General features: G+C 37.0%; 1 protein-coding gene across 2 annotated transcripts in view; it reads right to left on the bottom strand.

The window, feature by feature from the left end:
- The window catches only part of PLPP1 (phospholipid phosphatase 1), a 113,702-nt gene that overhangs the window by 61,546 nt on the left and 37,820 nt on the right, over nt 1-14,336 (bottom strand). The gene's annotated exons all lie outside the window — the stretch shown is intronic.

The raw sequence follows: 14,336 nt of genomic DNA, 5'->3' as shown, positions 1-14,336 counted from the left end.
CTTCATTTTCACTATGAATTAGAGGGCTATTTCCCTTAAGGCTCTCTATTAGCAAATGGAGTAATTAGAATTTATTCTTGCTTCATGTACTGTTTATCTAGTGTAGATGCAAATTAAAAAGGCAAATGTCTTTAAGTCTTTAATATGCTTACAAGTTTTCCAAAGCTTTATTTCTAGTAAATGCAACATTAAAAAAAAAATTAAACTAGAGCTGACTTTGCTAACTGACCCTTATACTACCTCTCATATCTGAATTCAGACTATCCTCTGATTCACCAAATTGTCTGCATACAGAGGAAGGGGTGACATGCCCAAGCCTTTAATACAAATACCACAGTTGCAGCACAAACCTTTTGCACTTAACAGTACACACCGTAGAGGTGAATACTCAGATCTATAATTTTAATTGTCGCCAGCCCTATGCAATAACTAAACGCTCAGCCTTCAACTCTAACTCAATGAGCAAATTTATTTTGTATTTACAAACAACCTCCACTTCTAGAATTCCTTTTACTTGTAAGAACTCTATATATAATAATGGAAACTTTCAGTGTCTACAATGCATATTTCCAAATTGGTTGAATTTTTTAATTAGCATTTCTTTCTTTTGGAGTAAGAAAAGGTATGTAGTACAGAAATTAAATCCACATATGATTAGTGTCCAAAACTCAGTAGGCTTTCTATCCTTATTCTCAAGAAAAATTTGTATTAATAGACCCAAATATATTGAAAAATGTTCTTAAGCATACCCATTAACAGTAAGTTGTTTTTTTCCCTTGGACCACAAAAGAAATTACTCTTAGATTTAGAAAAAAAAATTTGTGGGACACAAACAAGTATAATTAGTCCATTTTTAAAAACAGGAATATTCAAGTGGGCAAATATTGAGTGAATCCATTGTGCAAGGAATTCTGTGAAATGATACAAAGAATACAAAGTTGAATAAGGCACAGTACATAATTACAGCAGAGAATAAACAGAGATACAAAGAGCTATGAAGTTTCAAAAGAACAGGAACTGGTGAGGCTCTAAGTGGTGATATTCAAAAAGGTGCTGGTTATCAGAGTCAGAATCTCAGTAGAGGGGGTCTGGTATAGAGGCAGGATTTGGGGATAGTAAAGCATCCCTGAAGTCACAGCGGTAAAAGAAATTGTGTAAGTGAAAAGAAGTGAAAGGCGAGGCATGGGGCAATAGCAATATTAAAGGGATGAGCACAGCAAGAGGATCCACTGATGCAGCAGACTTGGTAGACTGAGGGAAGGTCAGGAGAAAGCGGCATCATTCAGGCCAAGTCCAAAGACAGCATTTCAGGAGGTGGTGATTGGTCCACAGTGTCCAATGGGTTTTCAATTGCCAAACTTAGCAAAAGTGGTTTCAATAAGGAAGAAGGAGTGGAAACCAGACCACAGAGGTTTTAGTAAGAAATGATAAGAAAATAAGCATGAATCTACCAAAAATGCACACTATCTTTCTGAGAGTTTAAGTGAAGAGACTATATCACAGAAGGCCCTAGAAATGTTTTAAATTAATATTAATATTTGCAATCTCTCATATAAACTCATGAGATGTATTACATCAAAGTCATTACCCAAAGCCATTTCATTTTCACTAAATAACTAAACCTGAATGTAGACCCCCCCCAAGAAGGATGGAGAGGAAGACCAAATCACCAGGTGTTCACTGACCCACTTAGGGCTGGAAAAGATGAGCTAGTCCAGAGTCCTGCTCTGGAAATTTTGGAACTAGAACAAAGACTGACTCAGTCAGAGCTGGTAAACAGCACTGATCAATGCACTAGAAGACTGGCAGGAGAAGAGGCTGAGGATAAATAAAGCAGGTCTGCAAAGAAAACTGAAGTGACTAGTCTGACCCGAAAATGAGAAAAGGTGAAAGCAGCTTTGGTTCCCCACTACCAAAGGGCTGCACTGATCTTGCTGTTTGGGGGGTTGTTAAAGCACCTTATATCCTTTCAACAAAGCCCAATTTCACTTAAGCTAGTTAGGGATTCTGCTCCTTGCAACCAACAGAGCCATAACTAAAACAATTGTAACCATTCCCCCTACTTTGAGACCATATAGGTTATTATTGTTTGATTACCCTCTATAATGCTATAATGAACATTTCTAAATACCAATCCTTGTTTGCATTTCTAATTATTTCCTTAGAATATATTTTTTATGTGGAATTATAGCAAAGGATATAGATGTTAAGGTCCTTGACAAACTGTTCCAGAAAAGTTTTTTTACACCACCAATTTATTCTACCAGCCACAGTATACAAATGTTACAGAAATGCAAAATTTTAAGGGTATCTGATGCTATCTTTGACATTTACTATAGGTTTTAGGGCAAAAATGAAGGGTTCCATTTACTCTTTCATCTATTCAAATCAAGTACCCTTTTCCTTTTACCTGAAAGATTACACTTCTAAAACAATCCCTTTTCACCATTTGTCAAATGACTGCATTTGTCATACAATGTTTCTCTTAATACTTCAGTTTACAAAATTCATTTTCATTTCCTTCTTCAAAACAACTTCATTGAGGTATAATTTACAAACCAAAAAATTTATCCACTCTAAATACATAATTCAATGACTTTGGTAAATGTAGAGAGTTGTGCAACCATCACCACAATCCAGTTTTAGAACATTTTCCTTACCCAAAAAAATTCCCATGAGCCCATCTGCATTCAACCTTTTTTCCCACCACCAACCCCAGGCAACCACTCGTATGTTTTCTGTATCTACATAGATTTGCCTTTTCTGAACATTTCATAAAAATGGAGTCATACAATATGTGGTATTTTGTAAGTGGTTTATATCACTTAGCATAATATTTTTGAGGTTCATCCATGTTGTAGCATGCATTTTGTTCCTTCTTATTGCTAAATAGTATCATATTGTATGTATATGTTACATTTGGTTTACCCAGTCACCAGTTAATGGATACTTGGGTTGTTTCCAGTTTTTGCCTATTATGACTAATATCACTATAAACATTCATGTACAAGTCTTTGTGTGGACATTATTTTCATTTCAAATGAGTAGACTCCTAGGAGTGGAATGTCTGGGTCATGTGGTAAGTTTACGTTTAACTTTTTAAGAAACTGCCAAACTTTTTCCAAAATAGCTGCACCACTTTACATTCCCACATTTTGCTTTTTAATATGCCCACGTGGCTAGTCGTATTACCCCATTTAAGAATCAGATTCTACGCATAGTAAACTCATACTCACCCACAAATAAATATAGCCTTCCACCTTCTACCAGTGAATATTTATTTATTTATTTATTTTTGCGGTACACGGGCCTCTCACTGTTGTGGCCTCTCCCGTTGTGGAGCACAGGCTCCGGGAGCGCAGGCTCAGCGGCCATGGCTCACGGGCCCAGCTGCTCCGCGGCATGTGGGATCTTCCCAGACAGGGGCACGAACCCGTGTCTCCTGCATCGGCAGGCGGACTCTCAACCACTGCGCCACCAGGGAAGCCCACGAGTGAATATTTATAATGGTTCAAAAGAGAATAAGTGATATATAACTCATTGCTTCCACAAACTAAACACACCAGAACACCTCTCCATCCTTTTACCAGAGACAGGAAAAGACAACATAAGATCATGGTCACACAACATCTTCTTCAACTTCCTCTTACACAAATAATAAGGATCTTGAAACCATAATATAAATGCTAACAACTGTTTTAGAAAGATTGGTGATGGAGTGTCCAGCAAAACTGAGAAACTATGGTTAAAAACTTTTTTACACGTTAAGGGAACTCTTCCAGTGAAAACTACACAAATGCCTCCAGGAAAAATTTTTGTTTTAAGTTTCATCCATGGTGTAGCATAGATTGGTATTTTGTTCCTTTTTATCGCAGAATAGTATTCCATTATATGTATATAAAACATATCAGGTGCCCAGGAGAGAGTGGCATCCGTAACCACAGTCTTAAGAATCCATAATCACAGTCCATAATCACAGTCTTAAGAATGCAGGAAACTTAAGGAAGATGTAAAAATAATTGTTATTTCTGTCAACATTAAGGGACATTATAATTCAACTAGAGAAAGATCTCAGAGATTTCTCTAATAAAGAAGCAATTATTCAATTATTTAACAATTAACTGAGTTCCTACAGGCTTGAGTTGGGAAGGGACTGCAAGTAATGGCACGGGTCTTAACGCTGGCAAATACTGGATTTATTTTGAAAGTAGCATCAACGGTATTTACTGATGGATGGACTGGATATGAGTGTGAGAAATGAGGAGTCAATAATGATCCTAAGATTTTCCATTTGGGAGACCAGAAGTTTAAAGTTGGATTAACTGAGATGAGGAAGACTAGAGACTGAATAGGGGGAGCAAGGAATAAATCCAAGAGTTCATACTTGGATGCATCAAGTTTGAGTTGCCTATTAGTAGAGATGTCAGGGAGGCAGTTGGATGTAAGGTTCACTGGGGGAAAGGTTCAGGCTGAAGATATAAATTTAACATAGAGGTGGTATTAGAGCCATGAAACTGGATGAGATCACCAAGGAATGAGTATAGAGGAGAAAAGAGGACCCAAGGACTGATACCCAGAGAACTGCAAAATTAAAAGGTCAGGAAGAAGAGAAGGAAGTTGCAAAGTAGAATGAGAAAAAGCAGCCACTAAAGTAGAATTAAAACCAGGAGAGTATAGAAAACCCCAAGAAATCTATCCCAAAACTCCTAGAACTAATAAGTGTGTGTAGCAAGATCACAGGATATAAGGTCAACCCGTAAAAATCAATCATACTTCTATATAGTAGCAATGAACAATTGGAAACCAAAATTAAAAACATAATACCATTTATAATAGTTCAGAAAACTGAAATACTTAGGTATAAACCTAATAAAATATAGGATCTGTATGCTGAAAACTACAAAACAGTGGTGAAAAAAATCAAAGACCTAAATAAATGAAAAGACATAGCATCTTCATGGATTGGAATATTTAACAAAGTAAAGATGTCAATTCTGCCCAAATTGATCTATAGCTTTTAATGCAATTCTTATCAAAATTCCAGCCAGATTTTTTCATAGATAGATAGATTCTAAAATTTATGTGGGAAAGCAAGGGAACTAGATAGCTAAAGTGAATTTGAAAAAGAATAATAAACTTAGAGGAATACTTCCTGAATTGTTTTTTAGAAAAATGTACTATATTTTATTTTTTCCCATTTGATTTTAAGCTACTCAGTATATCTTTTCTTACCACCAATATATAACTACAGTAATCAAGACAGTGTGGGGCTTCCCTGGTGGCGCAGTGGTTGAGAGTCCACCTGCCGATGCAAGGGACACGGGTTCGTGCCCCGGTCCGGGAAGATCCCATGTGCCGCAGAGCAGCTGGGCCCATGAGCCATGGCCGCTGAGCCTGCGCGTCTGGAGCCTGTGCTCCGCAACGGGAGAAGCCACAACAGTGAGAGGCCCGCGTACCGCAAAAAAAAAAAAAAAAAAAAAGAAGAACAAGGACAGACTTTGAGATAGGTTAGGTGTTGGCATCCATGAAACAAACCCTCTTCTCGTGGCTTTCTGATAAACCAAAAAGCATCCTTTTTACAGTTAGAGAAATATATATGAACAGATCAAGTGACTTGCAAAAGGTCATACTGAATTTCAGGAATAGAGCTAAGAAACAAGATTCAAATTCAGATTTTCACTCAACGAGTCTAGATCATGATTCAGAAATTCTTCTAGGTGATAAAGTCAACCTAGACAGATAAGCTCCACTACATGCTTTGGTGGCTGCTATCACACTAACCCAAGTTTCCCACCACTCTTCTCTATTCTAATCTTCACCACCTAGACTCATATTCACAACGTTTAACTGATAAAAGAAAACCAAAACAAAAGAGTTTACTGGATTTACCTACTTTCCATCAAAACAGACCCACACCACACTGAAAACAATAAGGGACTGTCAAAAAGAATGTGAACAACAGAGGATGCAGACTTGGTAGGGTTAAAATCCCAACTTGGCCTCTTAATAGCTATAAAAGAGAAATACCTGCCAACCTCAGAGAGTTGTTATGAGGAAAGAATCTATAACACAGAAGTACCTCAGACACAAAAGCCACTCAATAAATGACAGAACAAACACAGCCTTCCATTTACCATATATGCAAAAATTCTAAACCAGTGAGTACCCAATTATAATCTTTTCTTAGAGAATAAACAAAATTTTACACTAAACAAAATGGGTGCCTTCGCAGTCACTCTTTCCACCTCCTTGTCCAGTGATTTTTCTTACTGGGTCCCACAAAGCAGTTACTCTCCACATTGGAAATGGAAAATCTGCTGCTAAAACTACACAAGGGCATACTCCCTCAAGTAACAGAGAAATTAATTTGTCAGAAATTTCACTTTTTCTCTCAAATTTTGATAGCTTCTAAAAGGATGCCTTTAAGTGTATCAGAAGATTAATACTCAAGTATAAGAATGTATTTGATTGGACTTCCCTGGTGGCGCAGTGGCTAAGAATCTGCCTGCCAGTGCAGGGAACACGGGTTCAAGCCCTGGTCCGAGAAGATCCCACATGCCACGGAACAACTAAGCCCGTGTGCCACAACTACTGAGCCCACGTTCTAGAGCCCAAGAGCCACAACTGCTGAAGCCCACACGCCTGGAGCCCGTGCTCTGCAACAAGAGAAGCTATCACAAAGAGAAGCCCGCGGCCAGCAACAAAGACCCAACGTAGCCAAAAATAAATAAACTAAATTAAAAAAAAAAAAGAATGTATTTGATTGAAAACATATACAATCCCACATATTCTACCGAGAAAATCAGTGCATCACTAGACCATCCTCCCCACTCTTATTGTCCTGCCAGTGACCTCTGCTTATATTTCCCTAGATTTCACAAGATCCCCCCAAATCTAATCCCCTCTCACACTCACCCAGCCCTCTAAGCCAAGACAGCCTTTGAAAAGTCTGATTAAAAAGATTCCTCACTGCTGTTACCTACCCTGGTGCCAGAGATGCAGCAACTGGGACCTGCCTTCTTAAAGTAGGTTACCTTTCTGAACCACACTCTGAACTGGTGTTGATTGTTCACAGTCCAAAAACAGGTGTAAAAACACAAAAATTTTTCTTTCTACAAGTAAACAGAATTTCATTTCTTGTCATGTTAGAAACACAGGTTCATGATAAAGCAGTAAACTGCCATTTTTAAAATGCTATCTCATTCTCATTCTAAATATGGAAGCTTAAAGATAATTGACAGAAATGCTGGAGACCCTTTTAAAATTCTTAAAGATGGAGCCCACAATAATTTGGCTAGAGTAGAATATTAAGTGATTTTCCAGAAAGCCAGATATGAAATATAAGCTATTTGTAGCTACAGGGAAACACCAAAATGTTCTTTACAGGATAATATTTTTGCTCATACTTCATAATTACTGAATAAGGTAATATTCAAAAATCACTGTAGTGCATTGGACATGTTCATCTTTTATGGCTTACATCACTAACCCTGCACTCCAATCACAAATGAGTTCATTTCACATAAACAGTTCTAAGCCTACACTTTTAACCATAGGTCCTGCTTCACAACAAAAACTAAATAGGATTTTCAAATATTTGTTTAAAGTAACCACATAACATGACTAAGAAATAAATAATTTTAAATCAGCTTTCATTAAAAGGCCCATAATCCCTTATTCTAAAACCCAAAGCCCTCAAAATCCTAGTTCTTTCATGACATTTGGCACCAAAGCCTAACCTGAACTTATCTAATGGCAGAACTTAACCTGAACAAGTGAAGGAATGACCCCAGCCTTTATTTACTCCACTTATTTTGACTAGTCTTATTTCACTACATAAAAATTAGTGTCTTTGATTACCAGGTACTGTCCTAGACCCTGCTGAGGGCATTACCTAAGATGTATGAATCATATAACCTTTCAAAAATTCAGACAGTTCTGGCTCCAAGAGTTCCGGGTAATGGACTGTGAACCTGTATTTAGATAAAATCTTCACTGTTAAAAGATGCTAAACTCAATCTATTATTTTTCAGAGAGCCAAAAAAATTTTAATGTATTATATAGACCTACTACATAAAAAAACTTGAAGTGGTAATGGTCCCTTACATAAAATGAACTAAATATATCCCACACATATATTTTCTTAATTATAGGACTATGACAAGATTTCAGTTGCTTTCTTTTCATTATAAAAACTGAAAGCTTGCGCTGAATTTTTAAGTACTATCATGTTTTCTAAATTTAAGTCTTCACTAGATATTAAGTCTTATAAGTTAAAAGTATTTTATTTATTTAACTGTCAACCAATTTTGCACTCCTTTCCCTTGGCAAGAACCAATGCTCTCAAAGCAAAACAAATACTCTCATAAAATGAGTTAACAAATAGATAAATTATATGAAGCAAAGCCCTGAAATTTTACTCTTTACATCTTATCAAGTAATCCCATTCCTTGCAACGAAGATATAAATTATTCACTAGCTATGAGGATAATCATCATTACTAATATTATTTAGACAAAGAGCACTGACATTTCACCAGACTTTGTGAGCAAATTTTTTTTCTTTTCAAAATTTTTAAGATTAATATACTTTATTTCTTAAAGTAATTTTAGGTTTATTAAAAAAACTGAGCAGAGAGTAAAAGATACACTCCCTCCCCGTAACTACCACCCTTAATTTCCTCTATCACGAACAATTTTCATTGGTATGGTATATTTGTTATAACTGATGAACCAATATTGATACATTATTATTAACTCCATAGTTTACATTAAGGATTATTCTTCATGCTGTACAGTTCTATAGGTTTTGACAAATACATAATGTCATGCATCCATCATTACCATATTATACAGAACAGTTTCACTTCCCTAAAAATCCTCTGTACCCCAACTGTTCATTCCTCCTCTGTCCTCCCACCAACCCCTAGTAACCACTGATCTTTTTACTATCTCCACAGTTTTGCCTTTTCCAGAATGTCATATGGCTGTAATCATACACTAGGTAGTCTTTTCAGATTGGCTTCTTTCATTTAGCAATATGTTTAAGGTTCTTCCATGTGTTTTTATGGCTAGATAGCTGATTTATTTTTAGCTGAATAATATTCCATTGTATGGATGTACCAGAGTTTATCCATTCACCTACTGAAGGACATCTCAGTTGCTTCCAAGCTTTGGCAATTATGAATAAAGCCGCTATAAACATCATGTGCTGGTTTTTATGTGGACATAAGTTTTCAATGCATTTGGGTAAATACCTAGGAGCTCCATTGCTAGGTCCTGTGGTAAGACTATGTTTAGTTTTGTAAAAAACTGCCAGTCTTCCAAAGTGGCTTTACCATTTTACATTCCCACCAGCAATGACTGAGAACTTCTGTTGCTCCACATCCTCACAGCATCTGGTGTTGTCAGTGTTTCAAATTTTAGCCATTCTAATAGATGTGTAGAGGAATCTGACTGTTGTTTTAGTTTACAATTCCCTGATAAAGCATGATATGGGGCATCTTTTCATATGCTTATTTGCCATTTGTATATCTTCTTCACTGAGGTGTCTATTCAGACCTTTTTGCCACTTTTTGATTGGGCTGTTTGTTTTTTGCTGTGTTTTAAGAGTTCTTTGTATGTTTTGGACACAAGTCCTTTATCAGATATGTGTTTTATAAATATTTTCCCCCAGTGCGTAGCTTTACACAGAGCGGAAGTTTTTAATTTTAATTAAGTACAACTTATTATTTCTCTCATGGACCATGCTTTTGGCATTGTTATCTAAAAACTCACTGCCAAATCCAAGCTGCAAATTTATTTTTAATTACAAAAATGTTCAAGGAAACAATGTCACAAGTTCAACCAATTTATTAGGACCTAAAAAAGTAGAGTATATAATACCCCCAGCTAGAGTTTTCAAAATAGTATTTATGAAAGAGGAAAATAAACTTATGAAATATTAACACAAATGCCTTCACTTCACTTTTACCTAAAGTATGACAGATGACATTCCCAAAATAAGTTATACTGAGATACTCTGCCTTCAAACTCTTTGGTCCATAACAGAAAAACACAGATATTACCATGCTAGAATTTTCATGTATTCAGAGATGAAAGGTTTATTTAAAAATATATAGGGCTTCCCTGGTGGCACAGTGGTTGAGAGTCCACCTGCCGATGCAGGAGACATGGGTTCGTGCCCCGGTCCAGGAAGATCCCACATGTCGCGGAGCGGCTGGGCCCGTGAGCCATGGCCGCTGAGCCTGCGCGTCCGGAGCCTGTGCTCCGCAATGGGAGAGGCCACAACAGTGAGAGGCCCGCGTACCGCCAAAAAATATATATATATATATATATATTTTTGGCCCATTTTATAAAAAGGAATTAATGAAAAGATATATTTGACCTCTTTCATATATTTTAATATAACTGCATATTAATCTCATCACATCCATCAAAAATATTTTTGTTTGGTCATTTTGCCAGTTCAATATTTAACAAATTAAAAAATTATGTCACTTCTGCTTGAAAAAGTGGCAGGGGTAGGGGTGTAACTCTGAGTGCAAGTTTAGATGCTCTGTAAAAGGACTTAATTCCTGGTGGGAGGCAAAATGAACATTTTAATTTCAATTATCTTTTTTTTATAAATTTATTTATTTGTTTTTATTTTGGGCTGTATTAGGTCTTCGTTGCTGTGCACGGGCTTTCTCTAGTTGTGGTGAGCGGGGGCTACTCTTTGTTGTGGTGCGTGGGCTTCTCATTGTCGTGGCTTCTCTTGTTGCAGAGCACAGGGTCTAGGCCTGCGGGCTTCAGTAGTTGTGGCACACGGGCTCAGAAGTTGCGGCTCGCAGGCTCTAGAGTGCAGGCTCAGTAGTTGTGGCGCACGGGCTTAGTTGCTCCGCAGCATGTGGGATCTTCCCGGGCCAGGGATTGAACCCATGTCCCCTGCATTGGCAGGCGGATTCTTAACCGCTGCGCCACCAGGGAAGCCCTCAATTATCTTCTTATCACATATAATTCACTGATGAAGCTCACTTAGTAGAAAGAGATTTTAGGGTTTCTCAAAAATCAGATATTCCCATCCAGGAATAACATTTAACCCACTTAAATCCTGCAGATTTGTCAAGATACATGCAGTAGAAAAGTTAAAAGACAATGTCTAGTCATTTAATAGAGATGTACTCAGTGTGTGAAGCAACAGCTCTTGACCACTTAACCTTAGAAAAGGCATTCCATAACATTCCCTGAAACTACTTTTAAAAAGAAGATTTTGGGACTTCCCTGGTGGCGCAGTGGTTAAGAATCCTCCTGCCAATGCAGGGGACACAGGTTCGAGCCCTGGTCCAGGAAGATCCTACATGCCATGAAGCAACTAAGCCCATGCGCCACAACTACTGAGCCTGCGCTCTAGAGCCCACAAGCCACAACTACTGAGCCCATGCACCACAACTACTGAAGCCCACTTGCCTAGAGCCCGAGCTCCGCAACAAGAGAAGCCACCACAATGAGAAGCGTGCATACTGCAATGAAGAGTAGCTCCTGCTCACTGCAACTAGAGAAGCCTGCGTGCAACAGACCCAACACAGCCATAAATAAATAAATAAATAAATTTTTTTTAAAAAGAAGATTTTATGAGCAGAAATTTTTTCCTATGAATCCTTTAAAAAGCCACAGCATTTAGGAAACCAGCAGTGGAATTCAGTAAGCTTGGCTAATGTGCAACTGAGCTTTAGTTTTCATTATTGGCAGTATATACTCAATATTTATATAACTTTTCTTTCCTTTAGGTTCATCCAATATATTAAAATTTATCAAAATATTTTCAAGCGTTCTGTAAAATGGATGTATGACAAATACTTAATATACCAAATCTATACATTACCTCTTCCAACAGTAGTATAAAAAGCAGTTTTAAACAAAGAAAATGTTTGTGATTATAACAAATTTAAGGATGCATCTGGTACTACTTCATTTTGTGACAATTATATAAAAAAAGGGTGCTGGAATAAATGCTCATATGAACTGACTGAAGCAGTACTTTCCACAACAATGTAGACAAAAAATACAGCTCCACATCGGAATAAGTAAACAAGGAAATAAAACTTTTTTCAAACCTAAGAAATTAAGCTCCATAATACCATATTTCTTTCATTCCAGTAGACGTTCCCCCATATTTTAAGTTATCTCTAATCAGGATATATATTCAGTATGATAGTGTTCCATTTTTTTCCTGAAAAGCTATTTTAATGAGGTATCTGATATTAAGAGATGACTTGGAAATACAATATATTTCCAAAGGGTTAAGCTGAATTTTCATGGTAGTAATTATTATTAAACATAAGTGACAATCTTATTCCATTTCACATTTAGTATTTTTTCATTAAATTTTTCTATCTATATTTATTAAACACCTATTACATACCAAGCAATGTGCTTGACACTAAGGATACAAGTGGAGCAAAACAGACCATTCTTACCCTAGCAAAGCTTATTGCCTTGTCCAGTTGGGGGGAAACTGGGAAAAGGCAGCACAGCACTTACGTCAACATGGAAACAAAGAAGTTAGAATATTCAAGTGTGGGCAACAGGCCATTTTGATACCAGCTTTCTGGACTAGTACAGGAAAGGGTGGCACGAGAGACTTGTCATGCCATAAAACCCAACAAACACCAATGTCCTCCTACAGTGCAGGGCTCTTATGGCCACTTTTGCCATATATAACACTTTACTTATATATTACTTTATACCTTATAAACATATTACTAACCCATCCATTTTTTTTCTTCATAGCAATTTTTTATTACCATTTAAGTAGCTACTCAAAAATTTTAAAAAATACTGGGCCTCATTTACCTCCTTTGGGACAGTCACCTAAAGAAATATGATTTTTCAAACTATATGCCAAAAACAAAGAACTTGAGAAAATCCATATATCCACAGTAAATTATCTGCCTCATCTTCCTAAATATTGCCGAATCTCAAACTTTAGAGATGCAGTATTATATAATAATTCAACCCCCAAAACTTATTCTGTATTGTCTTTTTCCTCAGACATTAATAAAGGGAGTAAAAGTGATTTTTAAAAAGTAATCTGAAAGCAATTAGAATACCAAAAATAGGGGAAAATATTTCTTCCAAGTTGTATTTTATCCTTTAAAACTGTGAATATCATCTACTTAATATAGCACACTAATAATACTTGTAGCAATAATCTACATAATAATCAATGCTAGAAAAATACTTGTGCTGAAATTCAAAATCCTGGGGTTTTTTTGGTTGCATTCACACACACCACAACAGTTGAAAAGGATAATCCAAAGTCCATTACTCTAAATTTTGGTTTAAAAGGCTACTGACATTTCTGTGTTTTTTACAATAATCACGAAGAATGATGTCGCTAAAATCCCCAATCAAAAATGGGAGTAGGGCTCCCCTGGTGACACAGTGGTTGAGAGTCCGCCTGCCGATGCAGGGGACACGGGTTCGTGCCCCGGTCCGGGAGGATCCCACATGCCGTGGAGCGGCTGGGCCCGTGAGCCGTGGCCGCTGAGCCTGCACATCCGGAGCCTGTGCTTCGCAACGGGAGAGGCCACAACAGTGAGAGGCCCGCGTACCGCAAAAAAAAAAAAAAAAAAAAATGGGAGTAATCCACATCCTAGAGTAAGAGAATTTTAATAGGCAAACACTGCATACAATGGAGACATACAGGATTTCAAATAACACATTTTTTAATGAACTTAGAGTAAAGGTTTTTTTGCACATTAAGATATGTTTACATAAATGTTCTTCCATCTATCTGTATGCTTTCCTGCACACTGTTTCATAAGCCTGGTGGCTAAAATAGAGGTTACCAGTTATCATGGAATTTACTTCTTAGGAAAAAAGTAAATATTTCCTTAAACTAACCCCAGATTTTCCTTCCATTTTACTCCTATGAAAGTGGTTTTAATCAAATTAGGATGCACAGACTGCATGTGGAAATGTTTAATATATCTTGAAACATAACTAAATCCAAGTCCCCTTCACCTTCAGAATACTGTGCTAAAGACATCACCAAAAAATAAAAAAATAATTTGCTAGCCAAAAAAGGCAAATATGAACTGAACGCAGATATGAACTGAAAAACCAAAGAACAAGGCTATTATTCTTAGCCAATTTGGGGGAAAAATAGGGAAAGAAAAGCCAGTCTGTCCTACTGTGGAAATAAGGCTTCAGTCTGCTAAAACAATAAAAAAAAAAATGTAAGTCAACTATCTGGGGAAGGCAACTGACGAGAGACAAGTTGTCGAAAGAGAAGTATGGCATGATCTGCTGGACTACCAAGACACTCAAGGAGGTAAATCTTTATTCTGCTTC

This window comes from Mesoplodon mirus (genome assembly GCF_964341445.2).
Source record: "Mesoplodon mirus genome assembly, chromosome: 5".
Taxonomy (NCBI): domain Eukaryota; kingdom Metazoa; phylum Chordata; class Mammalia; order Artiodactyla; family Ziphiidae; genus Mesoplodon; species Mesoplodon mirus.
This window is presented reverse-complemented; position numbering and strand designations above follow the sequence as displayed.